This window comes from Lampetra planeri, chromosome 15 (assembly GCF_965212315.1).
Source record: "Lampetra planeri chromosome 15, kcLamPlan1.2.h2, whole genome shotgun sequence".
NCBI lineage: Eukaryota > Metazoa > Chordata > Hyperoartia > Petromyzontiformes > Petromyzontidae > Lampetra > Lampetra planeri.
In genome coordinates this window covers 12,277,367-12,302,035 of record NC_136121.1, presented here as the reverse complement: position 1 = coordinate 12,302,035, position 24,669 = coordinate 12,277,367, and positions in this window count along the sequence as shown.

Here is a 24,669-nt window from a genome sequence, read left to right as displayed (position 1 = left end):
TCCTCAGCTCTTGAAGTTGACCTCGGCCACGGGCCTGTGGCCGAGGTCAAATGACTTTGCTTGACACTGCCCTCCGCTTAGAGCAGTGTTCTTCGCTAATTTTTCAGAGCGTGGGGGGGGGCACTTTTGTTGATAAGACATCAGTGCGAGGGCCGCCACAAGTTTGACAGCACAATGATGGGGGGAGGGGGGGGTCACGTGTTGTGCATTGTCAGAGGCCGCACGTCAGGGGCAGCACTAAAGACGACCAGGGGCCGCCAGTGGCCTGCGGGCCTTGCAATGAAGAACACTGGCTTAGAGTCGATGGCCTTGACTGGCTTCTGGCCTTGGCCTCAGCCTAGCTTTATTGCATGTGGCCTTGACCCCAGCCTTGGCAATCATGGGTCCCGGCCATGAATTCAACATTATTTGAAACTAGTGAATGTCGACGCTCTCTTGCCCTGCTTCTTGTTGATGTCATTGATTTGAACACAAAGGCAATGGTAGAACAGTTCCCCATGCTATGCTGCCTTTTAATGGGCTATGCTACCAATAAAGTATGTTTAAAATTGTCCACTGAGGAGTGTGTGAAGAATAATGGGGGTTAACATTTTGGATGAGATTTGAAATATGTGCAGAAATTCGTTAACATTTAACACATTGATTAATTTTGGTTAGATTTAAAGCATTCTAATATGCTGTGAAAGTTGTGAAACCTCAAGGTATAGATATTTTTTTATCACTAAAATCACAACACTTATTATTAAGAAATGTTTTACAATTCCAGCTGGGAGAGTGAAATGAACTGTTTGAATGTTATTGATGGTAGCTGATGTATTGGACGGAGGAGACAGAGTGATGAGGATGTTCTGTCTCATGGAAACATTCTGCAAGAGGCAAAAACATGTGAATTGGGCACTTTCTTACGGGTGTTTGATAATGGAAGTTCTTGAAGCAAGGATATTGGGAGAGAGGCCAAGAGGTAGGAAAAATACAAAAATGACGCCGGATGAATTGAAGGAATGGGAGGGGAGGAGGGGCTCTTGTTTGGCGAAATGAAGAAACAGTGCTCAAGATCGAACAGGGTGAAGGGAGTTTGAGCCAAACATCCGCCATTAAGTAGGCAACTAAATAAGATGGATGTGATTGGTGAGTCGTGAAGTTATAGCACGTGCAAAATGCTTTTGTTATGCAATGCTCAGACTTTTATTTAGCTCGTCCGATATTGATTAAACTGTCTGCATGCTGATGTAGCACATCGGATGTGCTTGAAGGAATTATACGTGTACGTGTGTGCACTTTATTGTATTCTTAAATACAAATAAACAAGTGCATGGATTTGGCATCTTTCCAGCAGACGTTAGTTACACACAATTCAGTATTGCACATACAGTTCACAACGTCTATCCAATGCAATTCCGTGTCATCATTTGTGGCAAAGGCCAAGAAAATGACTTGTTGAATGGGGCTATAATTCTATTGATTTTCAAGTAAATAAATAAATTAAATGTGCCTTTGAAGTATACTGACTGGGCAAAAGAAATGTGAAACTTAATACCTCTTTAAAAATAGACCCTGCATGCAATTTTGATGTGGCTTATGTTAGCGCACTGAGCTCTTTGACCGTTTTCGAGGCGCATAAACTCAGAGCACGTCGCGAGCCTCTGCTGTGACGAGCATAAGGAAGGCAGAAGCGTGTTTAGGCCTTTGAGAGACGCGTTCAAAATTATGCCGAGCCAAGTCGATGATGGAACTGATCGAGACATCGGAGACCGCCGTGTACCCAGAGAGACAATCGGCAGGTCACGTGGGGTTGGGTAAAGTGTGAGTAATCCCACCTCTTTCAAGGCATCTGGCCAATGTAGAAGAAAAGTACAAACACCTTTTGGACGCCATGACTCTTTGTGGATTCTTCTAGTTGAGGCCCTTCCATCAGCAGTCGTGTTTATGAGTAATTGCAGGGCTGCACCTCTGCCTTAATTGAGTAGCAACATGTATGTAATCTTAATTCTGCAATTGATTTGCGCGACATTGAAGTGCATTACCATCACGCGCCACCGAGACAGAATGGATGACACAGGGAGGTGGCATCCTACAGGTTGCACGGAGCGCGTTTCCCTCCGTTGATCTTGCCAGACCTCTCGCTGCTGTGTACCGTGAGGACTTTGTGCCGTCGGAGTCACCGCTGCATCCTCTTCTATCCCTACCCATTTGTCAAAGCCGACAGACCCACAACTCCGTGCTTCTGAATAATAATAATAATAAAAAACTCGCTTTGCCACAAGCGAAGAGAAAATTGTGTTTTCGTTAAGATTTAAAGCCAGCGGCCCCCACCCCTAAAAAAAAAATCTAAATCCATTTTCTAAAAGCAGAACAGTTTACATGCATTTCCGCTTTTTGCGTGTCGTGTGGAAATTGGGTTTGAACCGTGGCATATTTTTTCCCTCGCATCCCCCACACCAAAGATCTCGCACCATGACAGCATGGCTGTAATTTTTTTCCCCCCTTAGGTGGGTGGGGGGGGGCACAAGGGAGATTAGAAGGCGAGGACAGTGGAGGAAATCCAACGACGCCGCCAGACCTACGCTAAGGTGCACTTTCGTTCCCACTGTTAAAGACCAGATGACCGATGTGTGCGTTTTCATAAACATTCCTCGCGAGATTGTTTGTGAGCCATGTTAATTGTGAGGTGGCGGTTGTTTTGTTTGGTTTCTATGTTATACCGATACCAAAAATGAAATCACCGTGGGCACCTTTCGTTATTTGGTGTAATGAGGGTTATGTATTACACTACTGCACGTGTAGCTGTGTGCAGGTAATGGCTCTCATCTATTGTAAGTCCTCGAGAAAGGACTTGAATTTGTTGTATTTGACGAAGCCAGGTTTTTATTTGCAGCGACACGCAGGCTTATATTTACCGCGGCGCAAACGGTCATCATGCCGCACAATTAACCCGGTCGGTCACCTGAGTTTGATTCCCAGCGACAGCTAATATCAGTGGCGAGCAATATCTGGACCAGTCCTGGCCCCCTCTTCACCAACTTGCATTGACGAGTGTGGTGAATTATGGTCAAATGCAACCTCCATCACGACATGGTCTGGGGGAGTCCCTCTTCCATTTGTGGATTCACAAAGGTCTGTAATTATTATTAATTTTAATGACAAGCCAATTCCAAAGTTCTTCAAATATGTAGTTTTTTTAATAATTAAAAAGCATTTGCAGCTTAAAACTAAAATGAACAAACAACATATTTTAAGCAATGGGGGGAAAATCATCTTCATGAATCTATATCAAAACCTCTGTAATAGCTCCCAGAGTGTGCTATAAGGAAGTATCTTGTCAAGTTCGTGTTGTTTTAGCTATGGAATTATGTAGACCATGCTTTAGATTGTGCAAGTAGCGAAACTTAGGATTGTGTCGGAAATTACGTGCAAATAATGAATTGTAGACCGGGTGTTTACATGTAAGAGAGCTGTCGTAATATGATGGGTGCAAGGGATCTTTAAAATCGGCCTCGATCACTTATGTAATAACTAAGTAGATACATTCTAAGTAAACAAACAATAAACACAATCTGACAAAAGGGATGGGGAGTGCAGACATTGAGCAAGAGATGGTAGGAAAATCGCGATCGGATGTGGGCAGAGAAGAGGGCTGTGGTGGGATGAACCATGCTGTAGTTAGAAAATAAATCCAGAGGAAGTTACAGAAACGTTAATAATCACAGTATAGGATGATACATTCGTATCACTGTTAGTGCTCTTGAAAAGTACTTAGCATAGTACCTTTTGGAATATAGAGGCTCTTAGAATTATAATCTAGTCATTGTGGCATTGTGGAAGCTTGTGAAATCTATCGACAAATTCAGACTCTCGTTGCAATATTCGTACCACTTCTGTAAACCAGCACTTTGCAATCATATTGAGTCGTAGCTTTATCTTACTGATTGCTGCAAGGCAAGGCTATGACCGTATATATGCTTCAGTTGTAACTGTGGAATCTAAAATAATTTTGGATCGTAAAGTTAAATAAAATGTGCAGTTATTTAGCACTTATACGCAACTTGATCTCTATCTAAGCACTTTACAACATGTCAGGAAATGACCATGGCATAACAACAACAATACGACATTGGCTCGGAATGGAACCGCATCTCAATTCGGTGTACATGACAACAGCCACGGAATGGATATACTCCTTCATGTGAAGGTAACATCGCGTCGTTGTGTCCCAGCGACCCTGCCACGCGCTGGATATAACAGTACATGTCTGCTTGGGCCCAGGTGGTGAAATCTGAGACTTATTTTTGATGTACTGCCAGTCTCCCTCGAGGGCTTTGTGCTTAGACCGCTTCTCCCCCGACAAAACATCAGTGACCTTCCCCTCGTACCTCCGTTTTAACAGTCGTGATGTGTAAAGATCATATCACTGTGGGTTGCCAGTGAATATTCACAAAGCAAGGTGAGTCTCCCCCCCCTCTACCTTGGACTCAAACCCGAGATTTAAGTTTCTCGAGGTATAATAAACTCAGCTTTTCATTCAAGGTGATTAGGTTCATTATAATTTTGTCCTCCAAATGTGTGGTGACTTTTCTTGTAATGAATACATCCGAACCTTTGAAATCACCTCATTAAACAAACTTCCGCTATCAAACTCCCGTATGTTCTCATTGATCGAATGCCAACCTTTGAGCCACTATATTCGATCACTGGACCAGAAGTCTTTGTGTAGGACATAACTGCATTGGCATGTTAGTGGCTGATAATGCGAATGTTGGCATTACGTTTAATCACGTAATTATCTATATACACCTTGACGGCTATGATCCTTTATAGTACTGTTTGAAGCAGATACCGACCAGAAAGTTGCATCTGCTGCATTGCATATAACACGGCCCTCAAAATCAGCACCACCAATGTGGAATGAATCCTTAACACTGAATCGAATTATGTTTCAAACCAATATCCTCTCGAAAGAGCTGGTGCTTATGTACAAAAATCTTAGAATGCTATTTGCATGAATGTTTAGCATAAAGCTGTCCCAAACACATTGCATCTATGGGGATGCTGTGAGCTGGTGTTAATACAAACACCGTATAGTTGTGAGATTCTTTGTAGTGTGAGAACCACTTCCAGTTGTATCCCAGTGTCTTATAAAAGGTCTTTGGGCCCGTATTCTTAAGTCACGGCTTCGCTCTGGGTCAAGCGAAAAGCCACTCTTAACAAGAGCCAGCTCTGAGTACGGGGTTCCAGCCACACTCGGGATTTCCATGAGCTGAGCCAGGCCACGGTTTGAGCCGCTCATGAGACGTTGAAAATAACGGAGCGGTTCAAGGCCGGAGCTGGGCCTTCATATCCGCCTGCCCCCGCCGTACCTTTCTTCATTATTGACAACTTGCAGCGCAGCACACTGCAGATGCCTGCGCAGCGCGACTCACGACCTCCTCTTGATATCAAGATCCAGGATGGTCACGTCTATGCGCCGCTTCTCGGTGGCAGCCCCAACAGTCTGGAACAATATCCCTCTGCACATTCGTAGCATCACCTCAATCGCCTCCTTCAAGAGAGACTTAAAAACTCACCTCTACAATCACGTGCTTTCGAGCGACTCTGAGCTCGGCTCCGCGCCTCTGAGTTGCGGCCACTAGGTCTGCAAATTTGCATGCGTTATAAATTGAACTATTATTATTATTATTAAAGAGTCGAAAGTCAAGAGCCAAGCCGTGGCTAAGATCACGAACGGCAAAAAAAATCTACATTGCCTTTGTCATGTTAATAGTTGTACATGTTATGTTTACGTTGTTTCCCCCCCTCCCGACTCCTTGTTAAGTCCCCCCCCGCCCCTTTGATCTCCTTGATCTTTTGCAGCCGCATGTTGGACGTGGAGAATTGCAAACAACGAGAGACGTCGGGCCCGAGTGGGGCCCTCATATTCTTAGGTTGTTTTCGGTAAAGTCACGTAGATAAAAAAATAAAATTAGTAAAAGTAAAATAAAAATAAAATCACGACGTTTCGGAGGCAACACAAGCCTCCGTCTTCAGGTGGGACCGTCACAGCACGATAGCTGTATCAAGTGAGAGAAATTCCAAGAAAACAGTCCTTGTATATATACTGGTTGAGGGTGGGAGGAGCCAAGGTAGGCCCTGGATATTATTATTGTGAGGCTGAAGCACGCTGTTAGGAATGAGCCTTGGTTGTGTAGACTGGTTGAAAAGAGTTGCTAAGGTGAGGCTGATGTAAAGGTGCGTGTAAATGGGACTGAGCCTTTTGTTATGTAGAGGTGGTGAGGCTGAAACCTCATCTCTGAGGGGGGCTCTCATCTCCTGGTCCCCGTGGGGGGCTCTGGGGTCCCCTGCGGACTTCAATTCGAGACAAGCCTCTTCCGTGAGGCATCACAAGTTCGAATTAGTGAAAAAATGAAACGAAACTACTCTTAGTAAGACATGAATAGACATTAACATTGAGGAATGTTGAACACGTAGGCTTTCTCGACCAATACCATCCATAATAGAGGTTTTTTGGGTTAGAAATTACTGGCGAAACGTCGTACTCCGATTGTAAATGTTGTGGCTTGGCTCTCCAACACACCGGTGTTGCTGTACGAGTGACGAATTGGAATGTTCTGTTTACGTGACAACCCTTACTAGTTGGCTGTGTCGGGTGGTGGCGGGTTTTAACGACACATTTATATATTTACGCGAAAAAAACCTCTGTTATGGAGCATTAAGGAATTATTTATTGAAAAACAACAACAACAACGTATGAACCGTTCTTAATGCTAGATGTTAGAAAATAGTCTCCGATTGCTATAAATGTATAGGCCAAGAGTGTTTTGTGTGTGTCTTTTTTTATACCGAAATTGACATTTTGAAAATAGAACTCCCGGACTTTCTACGACGTTGCACGGGAGAAACATTGTCGTTCAAATGTGTTCAGAGTCGTGTCGAAATATGTGTCATAAATTAAGTTTCTGTGTCGTACATCGATTGATGCTGGCCTTATAAAGACGTCGTAAACGTCTGTGGCAAATATGACGACAGTATTGTAAACCGGTTGCAAAGCTGCCCAAATTTTCAATATCTTTTTACTAACATGCAAAACAAATACATGGAATCCATATTAAATTGAATATTAATATTTCACAAATGTTATGCGCTCCAAAAAATGGGCTTAACAAAATTCCGGACAGACAGAGTAATAAACAACTCACAATTGCTCCATTATTTAGTATGTATAAGATGATGAGATAATGTGCTTATTCAGTGATCTGGGTACGAATGCCACGCTTTGATGTGTACTTTTCTATCACGGGCAGTAGAGGGGGCCAGTGATCTAATTCAAGGGAGGGGTGCGTTGGTGCCAAAGGCATTCTGACATCCACCCCTCATTTGCAAGCCTGTGCATTTCACTTCAGATGAAACGCTAACTGTGCATATATTTAGTGAATGGACTTATAAGGTGATTTGTAAGTTCATACGGCATTTGTGAGTGATTTTTAATGGCTATCAGAGGCTAATGATAGGCCTAGAGGGGAACAAAGCTAAAGAAGCTTATTAGAATGCACGCTATGTTGTTGCCGACAACATGAATGAAATATAAGCTTCGCTCGCTACGTGTTGTCTCTCCCTTTGCACCTCCGTGCCCATCCAATTTAATTATAAATCTCTGCTTCACATCTCAATTCTGCTTCCCGCCCCCCCCCAAACCCCCACCGCTTCGAGTCAATTGTTTTCATGGAAACGAAGAAGAACGTCTAGAGAGCGTTGCGATGAGCGGGAAGGTAAGCCAGCCGGCGTGGAAACGTTTTTGCTGAGATGGGGTTGGGTATTTTTAATGGAAGGATTGGCGTCAGAGGCAGCCAACAGACACGCGCACGCACACACACACTCGAGAGAAAACCCCATCGCAGCAGGGAGACCCAAGCCGGTGGCTCCAAGTGCTCTACGCAGGCATCGATTAAATAACCTCTTAATTTACTACGTTTTAAACAGGAGTTGCTGATGCGGCGAGAAATAATGTACACACAGGCACGTGCTTATATTGCTGTATAGCTAATTGCACATCATTACACGTGCACTCTCCCGTGTGCCCACAGTGACCGGGGGCTTCATCATATGGGTCCCTGCGTGTGCCCTGCCCAACCAAAAAAAATTCACCCGTAAAAACAAAGTTTTTCACTATAAATCCTTTATATGCGTGGCATCGGTTTTATTTTTTATTCATTTCTGTTTTTCTTGAGTAAGAGTTTCATTTTTATCACATTGGTATTTTAAATAAAATATGAACATTTTTTTTCCTAAAAAGTGGAACATTTTGGAAAAAAATTTTCACGAAAATAAATTTTCACGCACAACGAGCCTGTGTGCAAAATGTCAGCTCGATTGGATCACGGGAAGTGGGTTAAAAAACGACTGAAAGATTTGCACGGTCGTAAGCGCACAAGCAAGCAAGCAAGTCAACTTAATATAAAGGATTTAAAAAAAGCTTAAGCTGCACACCTTGAATCGGATGTGCCTCTGAAATGCAACATATGTAATTATGAAAATGGCATTATTTACTTTAGTAAAAACGAACCGACATCTTTAAATGCTTAACAGATGGCTATAGATTTAAAGCTTTCGTGACTGCAGGGATTCATATTATTGGTTCTTTCGGTAAAGTCACATAATATAAGATGGCTCTAGCTTTTATCTAGTTATTTCTGAAGGATTGCAGAGGGCACCATATGATGATAAATTTACAAAAGAATTGCACCGCTGCAGCCTTATTTAAGGTTTCATAAGAACTGCCAAGAAACAAAATTAATTGATTTACTTGAGTGATTTTGTTATTTCAACACGTGACTAATGGCAGGTATTGTGAGAATTGCCAATGGTACCATGGGTGAAGAGAATTCTACGTGATGAGTGTGGAAGGGAGAATCCTGATCAACCTGAAGTTTCGTTTGACTGAATGTTGTGCTACCACCTGATTTTTTTCTGTCCCCTAAGATCGTCCACTTCTCGACATAGCTGTCCTGGGAAATGCCTAAGCTTTTCCAGGACATTAAAAGTGTCAGTTTTTATTAGTTATGTAACAAAAATACCGCTCAAGACAAATGCATTTGCATGGAGCTCTCCCTTCATCTGGTGCTGTGACATTATTTATTCTTCCCACCATATGTACCATTTTTTTCTTCATCATAGCTCATAGGCGGCAGCTGTAACTTGATGGTAGATTGAGTATTGCCAAAAGAAGCCATCGGCCTGATAAGACCGGAGTCACCTGAAACCCATCTGTCATGTAACTTTTGGATCAGTAAAGAGTTGAGCGGGAGAGCCTTACCAAAGCGACACACCATTATGCATCATGAAGCTGTATTGTAATTCTGAGAAATGCCGATAGCAATACATTTGGTTTGCAATAATGATTGCCAATTTTAATGATATTTGTGGTGCAATGGTTAGCACACTAACTTTCAGCTCGATCTCCTTGTGTGGGAATTAAAAGAATCTGCAAGTTTCTGAAATGCCCCCGCCTCTGTCCATCCAGCAGTATAAATGGGCTCAGCAGTTAGTCCATCAGCAGGCTGCGTGTGGTGGGGTAAAATGTGGGTATTCCGACTTTCTTTTGAGGCATCTGGCCAGTGTGGAAGAGTAGGCCAAATATCCTCCAGAGGTGCTCTGTTCACGGGGCTGTCCTCTCGAAGAGGCCCTTCCACCATCGGTGACATGAGCGAGCGATTACAGGGCTGCACATTTTACTTTACCTTGCATAATATAATTGATAACAATTATGGTGGGGCTAAATCAAAACATCTAAATGTAGTTCGTACCGAAAGCCTCTGAAATTATGTAGGAGTACAACTTTCTTCAACAAAATGCAATTAATCCCTTGGACAAGCAACTGCTCTTCTCCAGACTTTAATTAAGATTTATTTCGTACTGTATCCCCACTGCACACACAATAAATGCACCACTACTTCGGGTAACGGTGAGCTGATTACGGAGTAAGCATTCTCAAGTAATTAGTATATGATAGAATACCATTAATTAAATGCTCATTATAATATGGGCCCTCACTGTTAATAATTTACTCATTATTTTTTTAAACGTTCGGAAGTTGACAAAACAGCAGAAACTACAGACGCTTGCTAGTTTTATGTAGTTTTATTCGCTTGATTTAGATTGGTAATTTCCTTTCATTTCATAGTCCAGACCTATTTTTATGGCATACTGCTGTTCATGGGGCGCGTTTTACATTTTTTGGCAGATAAACCCATTCCCCTGTGCGCCTGTAAACAAACATTTCCCCATCTAAGCCTACATCAAGCCAACTTGGCAAAGCACAAGTGTTGTGTTTCAGAGCCGGGATATGCCTCTCTTAGTTTCTCTGTCGAGCTTGCAGCTCACCGACTATAGTCCCATTGGCATGGTCGGGAATGAGGAAAAGTGGGGACGGGGGTGCAAGCAAGGATGGACGTATGGCCAAAAGGGCATAAACGAGCACGCCCGCAAATGGGTAAGCAACTCGCCGTTCAATACCCATTGGTGTGACGTGCATTTAAAGAGGATTTAGCGGATTCCTTACCCGCCAAGATAACCGCACATGAGGGATGTTAGTACTAATTGCACTTGTAGAAAACCTGAGCATTCGGATGCATGTTTGTATATTCAAGGCTGTTTACCCAAATCTCTCACAATAAACTTATTTGCTCTGCTATGGCCGATGGTTGTCAACATTTGCGTGTTGTTGTAGAAGAAGAATAACAACAAAGGTGATGGCATTCTGTTCAGGCCATTGACTTGAAAGAATATAATAATGTGACTGTGAGACCTGCACATATTGAACATCTCTCCTTACTCTTTGGTTCTTTCGGTAAAGTCACGTAGGTATACAATAAAATAAATCACAACGTTTCGGGCGCAACACAGACTGTTTTAAAAGGTTTGAAATGGGTGTAGCTCAAGGGTCATAAAGAAGTGGCCGGGGCTAGTGATGTTAATGTGAAACATTTGCATGTAACTGTAAGATAGGAGAGCGGCCTCCTCGACGAGGGCACGGAAGTGGCTATGTTAATGTGTGGGATTAACATTATGTTAATGTGAGAAATTAGCATAGCCGCTCCCTCGCATTAATATTATGTTGTGAGAAATTAACATAGACACTCCCTCACATTAACATTATGTTAATGTGAGAAATTAACATGGCCACTCCCTCACATTAACATTATGTTAACATTAATGTGAGATACTAACATAGCCACTCCCTCACATCAACATTATGTTAATGTGAGATATTAGCATAGCCACTCCCTCATATTAACATTATGCTAATGCGAGAAATTAGCATAGCCACTCCTCACATTAACATTATGTTAATGTGAGAAATTAGCATATCCACTCCTCACATTAACATAGCCACTTCCGTGCCCTCGTCTAGGAGGCCGCTCTCCCAACTTACCGTTACATGCTAATTTCTCACGTTAACATCACTAGCCCCGGCCACTTCTTTATGACCCTTGAGCTACACCCATTTCAAACCTTTTAAAACAGTCTGCCTCAGCAGCAGACCACGCTTTCCCACCTGACGATGGACGCTTCTGTTGCGCCCGAAACGTCGTGATTTATTTAATTTTTCTACCTACGTGACTTTACTGAAAGAACCAAACAGTATGGATTCTTGCAGTCACGAAAGCTTCAAATCAAGATTGAACATCTCTCGTCGGCTTGGTTCTTTCGGTAAAGTCACGTAGAATGGAAATAATAAAATAATATAAATGAAACATAATGAAATAATTCTCACGACGTTTCGCTCTTCCCCCTCCTACCCAGCTTAAATAGACGCTCCAAACCTGGGGTGTTCATTCAGACGCTGTCTTCCCGACAGACCTGTTCTTCACCTGAGGACGGCTGCTTGCATTGTGGCCGAAACGTCGTGAGAATTATTTTATTATGTTTAATTTTTATTATTTTATTATTTCCATTCTACGTGACTTTACCGAAAGAACCAAGAAGATGAATCCCTGCAGTCACGAAAGCTTTAAATCGAAAATTGAATATCTCTCGTCGGCTTACGTGACGTGTTTTTCTCTCTCTCGATATGCCCGTGAAGCCAACACATATTTCACACAAGCGTGTACTATTTGAAATTAGCCCAAAATCTGTAAACACACCCAAGGGAATGGAATGCTCCACCGCACACGATGTATATATTTAATGTTTTTAAGTCATCAGCTTTGCCGTAGTGCGTGTTAACACCAACTCACAATGCGCACACGCTGCTAATTGGTCTCTCACGCTTCCGTTGGGGCAGATAAGTGTGGTGGGCATCAGTAATTTGATCCCTTGCAACGAAACAACAGCACTCTCCTTAAATTGCACATCTTAGGGGAAATTTATCAGCATAATGGAATGCCCGCGTATAATAGGGGAAATGCAGATCATTGCAGTGCAGTATATTAATACAAAATAAATAAATGTTGTTTTGGCATAATTCTGGCAATGGAAATAAGGTCCGTTGAACACTTTCGGTGCCTTTAATCTCGACTAACTGCTCCGTCTTTTGAAGTGTTGATGCGGAGGAGCTGTGCACTGTGCGGTTTGGGTAGTGTGAGGTTAAAAGTGAAGGCTACTTCGCCTTGTGCAAGTGCAAATCGGATCGAATTACCGGTAAGAGACTTCCACTCTCTTTCTTACGTATTGTCGACAATCAAATCTCAAAGCAAACCCCAGTGTCCATTGGTCAGACTTTTATTTGGGGGGGGCGGGGCGGGGCGGGGGGGACTCAATATGACAACCCCATTGTGTGAGTCTCATTTTTCAGCCAGAAGGAAATGTAATATATGAACCCGCCATGGTCATGATATGTTCGTATGATTTCCTGCATTTGGCAACGTGTCTAAATTGGAAATTCTTATTATAACAATTACAACGGATGACTTGATCATAAGCGATGATGATGATGATGATAAAAGTTTAATTGCTCACCAGTGATGGTTGGTGTATGAGAAATTAACATTTATGATGACGATGATGATGATAAGCCTTATAAGTACACACTCAAATTAACCGTTTTCACGATAGGGAGCGTCTGTTAATTTAGGTTATTAACATTTTCACGTAATTACAGAAGAGGCTTCTTGGGAGATATGCTTATTTACTGGCAAACTTGCGCTTGGCTTATGTAATCGGACATAATCTAATAATGCGGACCAAATAAAATTGTTGATAAACAAGCAAGTGAAACAAATTCTGGCAGTTTTCACTCCCAAGAGCCTTTGCAGTGAAATGCATTGGCTATGGAAAATCATATTACACAAAGAAAAAACACCATTATGTTTCCACTAAAATTGCTACTCGTCTGCTGCCTGTACTCGTGTTCTATCACGATGCCAATGTTACTAGCCGTTGTAGAGAAACGATTCTCAGCAGCACGTTTCCAGACTAAGAGGAGCGTTTGATGTCCAACTCTGTGGTGTGTTTTTGGGTTGTTATTGCGTGTTATTTGGCATAATGTCCCGACTTCTTGCTCCCGGCACGTGAGCTAAAAAGTCAGTTTAAGATGCACATCGGAACCCGCAAAAGAAAAAAACCTCCACAGGGCGGCATATGTTTTCTGTACATTTTGTCAATATAATACAGTGACTTGTTGACGAGATACATTTTTGAGGAAGCTAAAGCCAAACTCAGTTTGAAAACAGGGAGAGATGGTAAATGGTAGGGCCTTTATTTGGGGCATGATCCCATTGCATCACTTTTAATTCAGCACCTTCTCTGTATTTCTATTAAACAAAATGCACCCCAGTGAATCCACGTGAAACCATCACCTTTAGTGTAATAGATCCCTTATTGTCTCTCGCATATGGCCACCGATTATCGTGATATATCCACTGTTGGATGAAGGTCCTTTCAAGTTGTTGCCATCTCTGCCGTGGTCTTGAGATGCAGTGACACATGGAGCTGCTGCGCAAGGTCCAGTTTCATTGCTCCATCTCTGTGGTAGAGGTCCATTTATATGTGTCCCTTAAGGGCTTATCATTTGTAAATTACCGATTCTCAACCTTTTTTATTTAACTCACTCTGTCTGTTGTCGTATCCTCAAAAAAAATCTTGTAACTTAATTTTTACCCACTTCCCAATGTGCTATCGACTGCAATATTGGTATACGTATGTCATACTGGTGATAATACTATATTCTATCATAAAAAAAAAATTAAAAACATATATTTTAAAACATTCTTTTACACTCTTTTGATAAACTCACTCTGTCTGTTGGCGTATTCTCAAATCTTGTAACTCAATTTTAACCCACTTCCCAATGTCGTATCGATTGTAAACTTGGTATACGTATGTCACACTGGTCACAATACTATATTATATCATTAAAAATGTAATATATTTTTTTAAACAATCTTTTTCATATGTTATGTTTCGGCTTGGGTCTAATTGTCCACGCTCAACTGACGTTGGCTGTAAATCACCACGGCCACTTACGTTATGGCAAGCTTCGGGGCCACTTCCTGGAGTCGTGGAGTTCTGCCATTACTAGTACGGTACATTTCATGAAAACGTGTTTAAAAAAAAAAGTATTTTTAAATAATCCTTATTTTGCTGCATTTTATATTCCCATCGCTTGTCATAATGTATTAAATCATTTTAGTGCGTGTGCATTGGTCTGATTTCGTTCAGGTTGGCACAATGGTAACACTCGTGCCTCACAGCAAGAAGGGCCTGGGTTTTATTGCCGACCAGGGTGACATTCTTTGTGGAGTTTGCGTTCTCTCCCCTGGATCTGCATGGGTTCCCTCGGGGTTTTCCTCTTTCCTCCCATAGCTAAAACAAAAAAAAACATACAACGTCAGTCATATTGGCCAACAATTCTAATTCTGCAAAAAAATACCAGAAATTTACTCAATTGGGAATACACACCGTAGCAAAATCTCTCCCTACTGCTGAAACTTGCCAGGCCCTCCAGTGACATTTTCCTGGGCAAACGAGCATCAGAATAAATAATAACGATGATAAGGTAAACAAAACATATATTTAAATGCTAAAATGGTTATGTCAGACTCCCACCTTGATGTGCATACTTATCACTCTGATGATATCACAACATATTTAAGTGAGTATGTATTTGTTTGAATTCTGCGTTTTCAGTCCTGAAAGCATTGTAAAAGGTAAAGGTGCAGCCCTGCAATTGATTGCTCAAGCCATTGCTGGCAGAAGGGCCTCCAACCTCCACCGCTAGAATGAGCTCTCGATGGTCTTTTTGAATGATATTTCGCCAGACGTCTTGAAAAGGTGGAAGTGCCCTCACTTTACCCCACCACACATGGAGCTGCCCCAATTGACTAACTATGAGTTGTGCCTGTCCATACTGCTGGGTGGACAGAGGCGGCGAAGAGGGGGACGTTAAACATAAAAAAACGTGTCCATTACTTCAAACGTGTTCATTGCTTCGTACTCCAATTGTAAAGGTTGCGGGTTTACTCTCCGACACACAACCGGTGTGCTGAACTAGTAACGGATTGGCATGTTTTGTTTACGTGACAAACCTTACTATTTGGCTGTGTCGGATGGTGGCGGGTTTAACGACGCATTTATATATTTACTCGATCTAACACAAAATATCTATTATGGATAGCATTGGTCGCGAAAGCCTACGACGTGTGATACAATAATAGGGGTCTTCCCTTTTTTTCTGGCAACGAAACTGGAACCCTTTTACAAGGATTCATGTCTGCATTAACCACAAAACACTGGCAGTCAAAATGCAAACAAAAAACACACTCTGATAATATATGCATTGTCCTTGAAACTGATTGGTCCACACCAGAGACACCTTCATTGCTTCAATTGCCACGCCAGGAGATCGAATTGAACGGGCGACCTCTGGATTTCAAGTGCAGTGCACTCACAATTTCACCATCCCTAGAAGCACTGTAACCAAATAAAAATTGGTTTGGTTCCCAATGCTTGTTTGAAGTGCCATTGCAATCACTTTGGAGGGCGGAGAGCAAGGCATCTCAGGTGTCATTACTGTGTGTGTGTGTGAACTCCCAGTAATCCGAGGATTATCAAACAAGGGCCACCACTTAATTTTTTTTGGACAAAAAGGAACAGAATCCTAGGACACTTGATATTCCGTCGAGCTATTTTGGGAAACCAAACGATGGGTGTTATTACCATGACCAGACCCCCGTCTGAATGTCAGGGTTAGGATATTGGTCCTCATGATTGTACTATCATCAGAAGAACACAGTGAATTGAAATACAAGGGAATATTACATGTGATCAATTGCCAAATTTCCCATACTTATGCTTCATTGTTACTGAAAATATAATGACCTATGTTTGAAGTGGTAATGTACTGGTGTATGTGTGTGTGTTTGTCTGGAAAAAAAACAACCCCCCTACCTCCTTGGTGGTGCCGAATGGTAACGCTGTGGTCTATGTGAGCAATGCCATGGAGGTAAGGCCAATTCCAAAATCGGCTATTCCCCTCATAGTGCTTGTAGCCACCACAGTGGCCAAATGGGGACTCTGGAGGGGTGCCAGGGGCTGGTGACCCCTCCACCTTCATTTCAACTACCACTGAACTATGTGCAAAATATAGAATGAAGCTTGTGCTGGAGGCTCCAGGGGAACAGGCGTCTATGGCGTCTCCTGGACAAACCCCATTTGGTGGAGCCAGGATACTGAATCCTTACCCTCGGGATTCCTCCAGAAACATCAAAAAGCCGCAGCGAGTGGCCACGTGGAATGTTCAAATGCTCACTGCAGAGGAGAGGCTGACACTCCTCTGTCAGGAGCTGGACTGGTATTGCCTGGATCTCGGCAGTATTCAGAAGGTTTAGTGGACTGGCTCTGGCTCCAGTCACCATGGAGGGGTGGATAGTCCTCGACTCAGGGCAGGAGACCACCAAACAACAGGGAGTGGCTCTTCTGAACAAAATAATGAGGGGGCGCGGGAGCGTGGTGGTGAGGTGTGGGAAGCTGTAAGCCCCAGGCTACTGTGGCCTCGCCTTCCCATCAACCAGAGGCGAGGAGTGGTGGTGGTTATTTATGCCCCACCGAAAATTAACAACAATGGAGGGATGCAGGCAAGGCCAATGAGTCCGATACCTTTTGTGACCTCCTGTCACAGGTGCTAGCTAAAGTGGTCTCTAGGGATAGAGTCATCCTGTTAGGTGACTTTAATGCCCGAGTGGGTCATGCTACTGGCACCTGGGCTGGAGTGATTGGAAGGCATGGGCCAGATCAGCTCAATAACAACGGTAGGGGGTTGCTAGACTTCTCTGCAGCCCATGGGCTTGTAATTACTAACACGCTGTTCCGACATAAGCACATTCACACAACATCATGGATGCATGTCGGATCCAAGCAAGAACATCTGCTGGACTATATAGTAACAAAACAGTGGATGCGGACCCATGTCCTTGACACCAGGACCTACCATGGCGCTGATCTGCCCACTGACCATCGGCTTATCATCTGTAAGATGCGCCTGTCATTCTTCCACTCCGTTGGTGGGTGAACATCTAGGACCTCATTCAAACCCACAGTGGCCTGGTCTCAGCTAGCTAATGAAAGTTGAAAGTGGAAATCGCTTGCAGCTGAGGTTGACATCGTCCCCTCCTCCTCCCGATGCCAAGGGAAAATGGGCGAGGATTAGCACTGTGGCTCATGTATCTGCAATGTCTGTTTTGGGTACCCAGTCCAGACCTCCACAGAGACCCTGGCTATTGGAGGGGGTGTTCCGACTAGCTGAGAAAAAAGCGACAGGCCCACTCCCACCATCTGTAGCATCCCAGGTCGGAGAATGAGGAGGCTTGTCGCAGCTTTCGCTTGGAGGTTTGGAGAGCTGTGCAGCACTGCAAGGATGGGTGTTGGTCGCGGGTTTCTGAGGAGATGGAGTCTGCCTCAGTAGCCTGCGATCACAAATCACTATTTAACTCCATCAATAAAGTAACTTGCAGCACCACACCTATCACCATCATTAGGGGAAAGAAAGGTGATCTAATCTCTGACCACCAGGAACGGGTTTGTAGATTTGCTGAGCATTTCTGTGAGGTCTTGGGGGAAGGTAAATCCCCTCAGCCTGGAAAACATAATGGAGCAAAGCGGGGATGACCCTGCTGAGGCTGCCATGCCTCAAATATTGTAAGAAGTAGTCACCCCCTGTGAGTTGCTGGCTGAAGTGCCATCTGTTGAGGAAGTACGGAAGACGATCCAGAATTTGAGACCAAGTAAAGCGCCGGGCAGAGATGATCTCGCAAGTGAAATGCTGAGGGAGGGTGGCGTTTGTGTGCAGACTGCCCTATATGATATCATAACAACAGTCTGGACCACTGGACGAGTTCTGCAGGATTAGAAGGATGCACTGGTGGCCCCTTTCTTTAAGAAGAGGGACCGCACAAACTTGAACAACTTCAGGGGTATCTCCCTCCTCAGTGTGCCGAGAAAGGTTCTGGCGAGGATTATAAAAAATCGTCTTGCCAGGCACGCTGAGGAGAGGCTTGTGGAGCCCCAATGTGGTTTCAGGCCAGGGCGGTCCTGCACAGGTGTCATATTTCTGTTCGTCTACTACAGCAGAGGTGTAGCGAATTCCAACAGGATCTACATATCTGCTTTATGGACCTGGTCAAGGCCTGTGATACAATCAATAGGCCTGGGCTCTGTGTTGTTATGCATGCTTTCGGAGTCTCTGACTCTCTGCTCACAATCATGAAGGACCTTCATGATGGTGATCAGGCCCGGGTAAAACTACGTGGCCGGGAGTCGGAGCCATTCCCTTTTCACATATTTTTCTTCTATGGCTGTACAGGAGGAATTTACATCTGGTACAGATACAATGGGATGCTGATCAACGCCGGGGTGCAGTCAAGGGATGGCTCCCTCTTGGTCAACCATGGTATGTATGCTGATGATCTGGTGATTGCTGCTCACTCAAAGGAGGAGTTGGAGGTGCTGCTGCTGAACCTCGATTGTGCCACTTAAAGGTGGGGCCTTACCATCAGCCCCATCAAAAATAAGCACCTGCCTGGGTATTTTGTGCCATCAAACTCTCCACCCCATCAACTCGCCATTGGGGATGGGGCAGTTGTGGAGAGAGTGGAGAGTTTTACACACGTGGGCAGTGTGCTTATGGCCAGTTTAACACCAGAGGACTCACTCGGATTCAGTCGAGTGGCATTATCTTTCATCGGCTGTGTGCCGCTTTGTGGAAGATACCTGGTCTGTCGCTCCACACGAAGCTTCGGGTCTTTTCGGCCATGGTCATACCCTCTCTTCTCTATGCTTGCGAAGCGTGGACCCATCTAATGGAACATCTTTGCCAGTTCCAACATTTAGACTGGCCTGCCGAAGATCCATCCCGGTTTTAATCAGGCTGGATTGTGTGAGGAGCTCACAAATCCTTGAAAGATCTGGACAAAGTCCCATCGGTGAGTTCCTCCGGCAGGCAAGGCTGCATCGGCTGGGTCATATAGCCCGCATGCCCAGCCACTGCATGCCTAAAAAGATTTTGTTCGGCCGGATAGAGGGGGATTAATGGGGGCAACACGGGTTCGAGAAGAGATGGAGTAATGCGGTACAAGAGGATGTGGAGCTGAGTGCACGTGCCGTTGACTGGTACCAGCGGTGTCAAGATCGACCTCTGTGGAGGAGGCTCGTTAAGGACGTTGCTACTGGGCAGTTGGTGGCAGTCGCCCTCCAGTAACAATGAAGGACAGAGGAGCAACGCTTACAACAACGAGAGGAGCACCGCGGGGCTAAAACAGAACAAGTTGGCACAGTAGGGGGCACAGGTGGTGCATCGGTCAGTCATCTCAGTCAGCCAACTCATGGCAACAGGCTCTGTCCTGTGACCTCTTGCCAGTGGACGTTCGACACTTCACATAGCCTTAAAGTACACTTAACCTGGCACAAGCGCCGTGATAATGTCACTGCCACTTAGTGGTGAATGGCGGTTGTTGTTGTTTGTCAGGTCTTATGAATCGCCCCTTGTTTTATAAATGGGTACAGCACAGCCGAGCGGTCGGTGCGCGGTATTGTGTGGGTACTTCCACCTCTTCCAAAACACATTACCAGCGTGGTGGAAGAGTAGACCAAAACACCACCAAGTAGACGTTTTCTCGAATTCCTTCTAGTGGAGGCCCACCCATCTGACAGCAGTGGTGTGAGCAAGCAATTGCGGAGCTGTACCTTTGCCTTTAGCTTCATTCACAGTTACCCGTGGATAACGTCCTGAGTGTGGAGTGGTCCTTCAGCCATGAATGCCACTCTACAGAAAAAAAGCTGTCATTAGGTACGTGTACCATTCGAGTTTATTTGGATGATGATTGTGATGATGATGATTGATGAAGATGGTAGTTGTCATTTTTGCAGCCACCACCTGTGTCACCAATCATTGCTGCCATTGTCGATGACAGATGATGATAGTGATGATGGATGATGAAGGTGATTAATTTTAAAAAAATATGTGGTAAGGAAACGCGAATGAGGATAAATGGCACTGCAAGCGAAAGCAATCCTCTAGAGATGGTTGGAGTTCAGCCCTATCGAACTGTCAGTAACTCCTTTATCAATCTCGGGTTCTCAGTGAAATACACCTCATTTTATTGGGTAATAAACCTTACCCACCAAACCCCAATTGGCTGTTGCATCAGCAGTTGTGCCAATCATACGTTAATGTATAATTTAATATTTTTTTGTGATGTGGTGTTTTGGCTGTTTGGAACATTTTTATGTTAGGTTCCGTGTTTTCCCACAATGCAATCAAGAATTTTTATTTTATTTTGTGAACGTTCACAAAGGATAGTAATTCGCCGAGCTTCGCTTGCAACGCGCATGCAGGCACGGGCTGCAACACATGCGTACCTCACCGTCGTCTGGTCAATGTGTCCGTCACTTCCCATCTATCATATGTCAACACATTTAATTGCATTGTTTCTCCTTAGACAGTGGAGACAGACCGACTGGGAAACAATAATTGCTGTCCATTACGCCGGTGACCTGACCCTGTTTGCATTACTGGTAATTACCCTGCTGCATCGGTCGAATATTTCCGTTTATCTGCTGGAAGGGAAAGACGAAATTTCATCCCATTATTAATTTGGATAAAAGCCATTGAAATTGACAAGCAGTGATTGTTATCATCAGCTCGTAGTGCTGCCTGGCTTTTGCATTAATGGGTTCTTTTGATAAAGTACCTTCTATTACCATTGCTTTACACGGGAGGGGGGCAGTGTGTCTGTGTGTGTGCGGGTGGATTTGGTCTCTGCCGAGGACAGCGATGACGACGACGACGATGTGTGTTTTGACAAGCATGAGTTTGCAGTGAATATTTCTCTGTGGAATTTCATGAAAGTGTCACGGGCTATTTAAAAAGAATTTAGACAATGCCCCCAGTGTTGGAGTACGTACGTAATTTCAGCACGATGACATACGAGAATTGTGCAAGGTATTGATGAAATGTCTGCAGAGAATTTAGTTTCATGTGAAGAAAGAAACATTTTTGTTAGCTTTGTGGGAAAAAAAGTTGTAAATAATTTTGATTAAAAACCACAATACAAAGAGTTTACTATTGAGGTGAGAATTGTTTGTGTCAATTATTATTGTTATATATTTGTAAATCCTGCATTTCATATGTATTATTAAACTATCAATGAATTGAAATTCAAAAGGAAACCTGAGTTAAAACTGTCGTGGGTCTGGGTGGGCTGCTTTGTTTTATTTTTTGTAGGAAAATTCATAAAATCGATGGAGGTTTATCTTCTCTCGCTTACAGTACAGATTTAAGAGTTGTATTTCCCTTCTCCGTGTAGATGCTTCGAAACAGAGCAGAGTTATTAATGGCGTTGCAAGTTATCTTTTCTCGACAGACCCTTGACCCACTGTTCAGTAATTCATTGTAACCGCAGTGTATTTTGTAACCGTTGCCATTTGACAGTCAACTCTTAACCACGTGCACAATGCAGTCTCGGTAGTGGGCACAAACATATGACGGTGACAACATTTCACTTCTGCTCACCTTCACATTGTCCCTGCCATGGAGTAAATCAGCACTTTACTACGACCGCGTATGTATTCGCGGTTGCGTGGCATGGACCTCCCGCGTGTTTTCGGGCTGTCCCGCGATGTTCGACATTTCTCTCTTCATGCGCCAGAAAGCCTCTGGCGTGCACTGAAGAACCCGAAAGCACATCGGTGAGGTCACCTGCGAGTTTGCATCGTCCCTGAGGAGCCAGGCCACGCGGTCCACCCAGAGGGGGGTCAACCACACTGACCTTTGCCACCACCGTTGTGGTCTTAGAATATGTAGGGGCCCTCAAGTCACTTCATCGACTGGCTCAGTCAATCATATTCCCATTACCAGACGAAATTGATACCAAATTGAATTCAGTACAGGAGGTGATTTTTTTTGTTTGGCTGCTCTCTTAAATAAGCAAGTAAATACATAACCATGGAACTAGGAATTTCATGCTCAATTATCTAATGAGGACGTAGGACCCAGGGTTATGTTTCGCTTTAATCATATTTTTTGCTGTGAATTCATGCTTTTGTGCAACTCCTGGTTTAAAGAATACTAATTGACAGAGGACTTGCGCTTGAAATTTGAAACCGTGACTTTTTAAAGGGACATTTTGCCTCTCAAAAAGAAAATTATTTTTGCCCTTAGTCACGATAACTTACATTCGTCTTTGCAGCTGGATCAAGTTCTATTTACACGTGACACAACATGCAATAAAAAAGCACTGACACATTTATACATGAAATAAATTTAGCATTAGCTGTCTTTACACCAAGCCAAATCATAAATACGGAAATTTCAAGGTAAATGAAAAGGTAAGCATCAAAATTGATATACGGAATACATACAGTGTGCATTTGTATGAAATGTGCAAGACTGAGTTACTTATTTAAACAAGCCTCGAGTGGTCTTTTAATAATAATTTAATAGCCAATTTGAGAGAAACCTCGTGATTTTAACACATGCATGCCTGCAGTGTTCCTTTCAGTTTTCCATTTCATTTTCTAAAAATGTACAACTAACCGCAATGATTTTGTGTGTATGTATGTAGATGTACGGTTGCTGTGTCTCGTCTTAGTGTCGCGGTGGTGCAGTGGTTAGCACGCTGCACGACGAATCCGGGAACCCAATTTCGATTCCCGCTCACGGCCAACACCAATGATGATTATCTGAACTGGTCTTGGGCCTCTCTTAGGTCGATTCAGCTCAAACAAGTATCTGGTGCGGTGTGTAAACACTGCCACTGGGGAGACAAAGGTGGTTGGGCGTGGTGCTGGCCACCTACCCCCTAGTGTACCGTGTCGGCTTTCATAGGTGCTTGCTAACACTACTTGCCTGCCCCAAAAGTTTGCTAAGGCTTTGTCTTTTTACAGTAATTGTGTCTAGTATTACAAATCTTGCTGTTTTAAAAAAAGTTTGCCAAGTGCCATGAAAACGTGTCAAATGTAACCCACAAACTGCGGGTTACGCTTATAAGAAAAAATATTCATAGCATCTAAGCTTAATTATAAAAGTTAATGTAAGAACAGTCATTCATGACATGTGCTGGAATATATAATTTACATACGTACATTCTTTTTTTATGCGGAAGAGCATTTAGGCAAATGTCCTTTGAGCCAAATTGCAACGACATTTACGTTTTTTCAGGCTCCCTTTCGGACTTCCTGGGTCGATATCAACGAGGCATAAAACAAGTTCCGTAGTAATTAATGTAAGAGTGAAAGGATATGTCTTAAAAACCATCATCATCATCATCATCCACGATCAATTCATTGCTTCATGAAGGCCTCGCCAATTCATTGCAATCTCTTGCTCAATTTAACAACGGAAGCATCACAGAGCCAGCAGCCAAGCCTTGGGTTGCCACCACCGAGGTACAAATAAACAAACAATAGGACGTGTCACAGAAGAACGTCTCAGAAACCGAAAGAAGGGATAACTACATCCAAACGCGTTGTCTTGAGCCGTGTGTCATTAAACAACTGGCAACAAAGGGGCACTTCTAATGTCCCCGGGGGAAGGCTTTCAGATTCCCCATGGAATCCATCGCAAAAAGAGATCGACTCCGAGAAAGAAGAGAAAACCAAGACGGCTGGTAACCCTAGATGTCAACTGGGCCATGGAAAAAGGATGTGACTCCTTCCGTGCTTAGGTCAACACCACGGGCGAAATTATTCCTGTAATGAAGGCAGACAATTGCAAATATGATGGAATACAGCTTGGAATAGCGGGAGCTCACGCAAGTGTATGTGTTAGCGCGTGGATTTTTTCTCCAGGTTCTCCGATTTCCCCCTCCACATTTAGAATCAACATTGATGCTATAAATGTTCACACGGATAAGCCGCTTCGTTGAGCTATCATTTGTGAAAGCCAAGTCGCTTTTGAAAAAGAGCTACATAGCTCAGTGGGCGTTACCTGGTAAAATAAATAGTTTAATACATATGTTGAGGTGCTGGCGACGACTCACTCAGAGACGGAGGTGAGGTTAAGGGCTTCCGCCGTTTATTAAAGGGCTACACAAGACACGGGAGGGGTGAACCACTTCCCAGGGGTTAGGGGTCCCGGGCTAGTTCCCACTGGGTCCCAACACAGCCAGCTGCCCTGTGCCGTCTCCTCTGCGCCGGCCGTGGGATCAGCCAACACGGCCGACCGAGGAGCACAGCCACGTCCAGTCC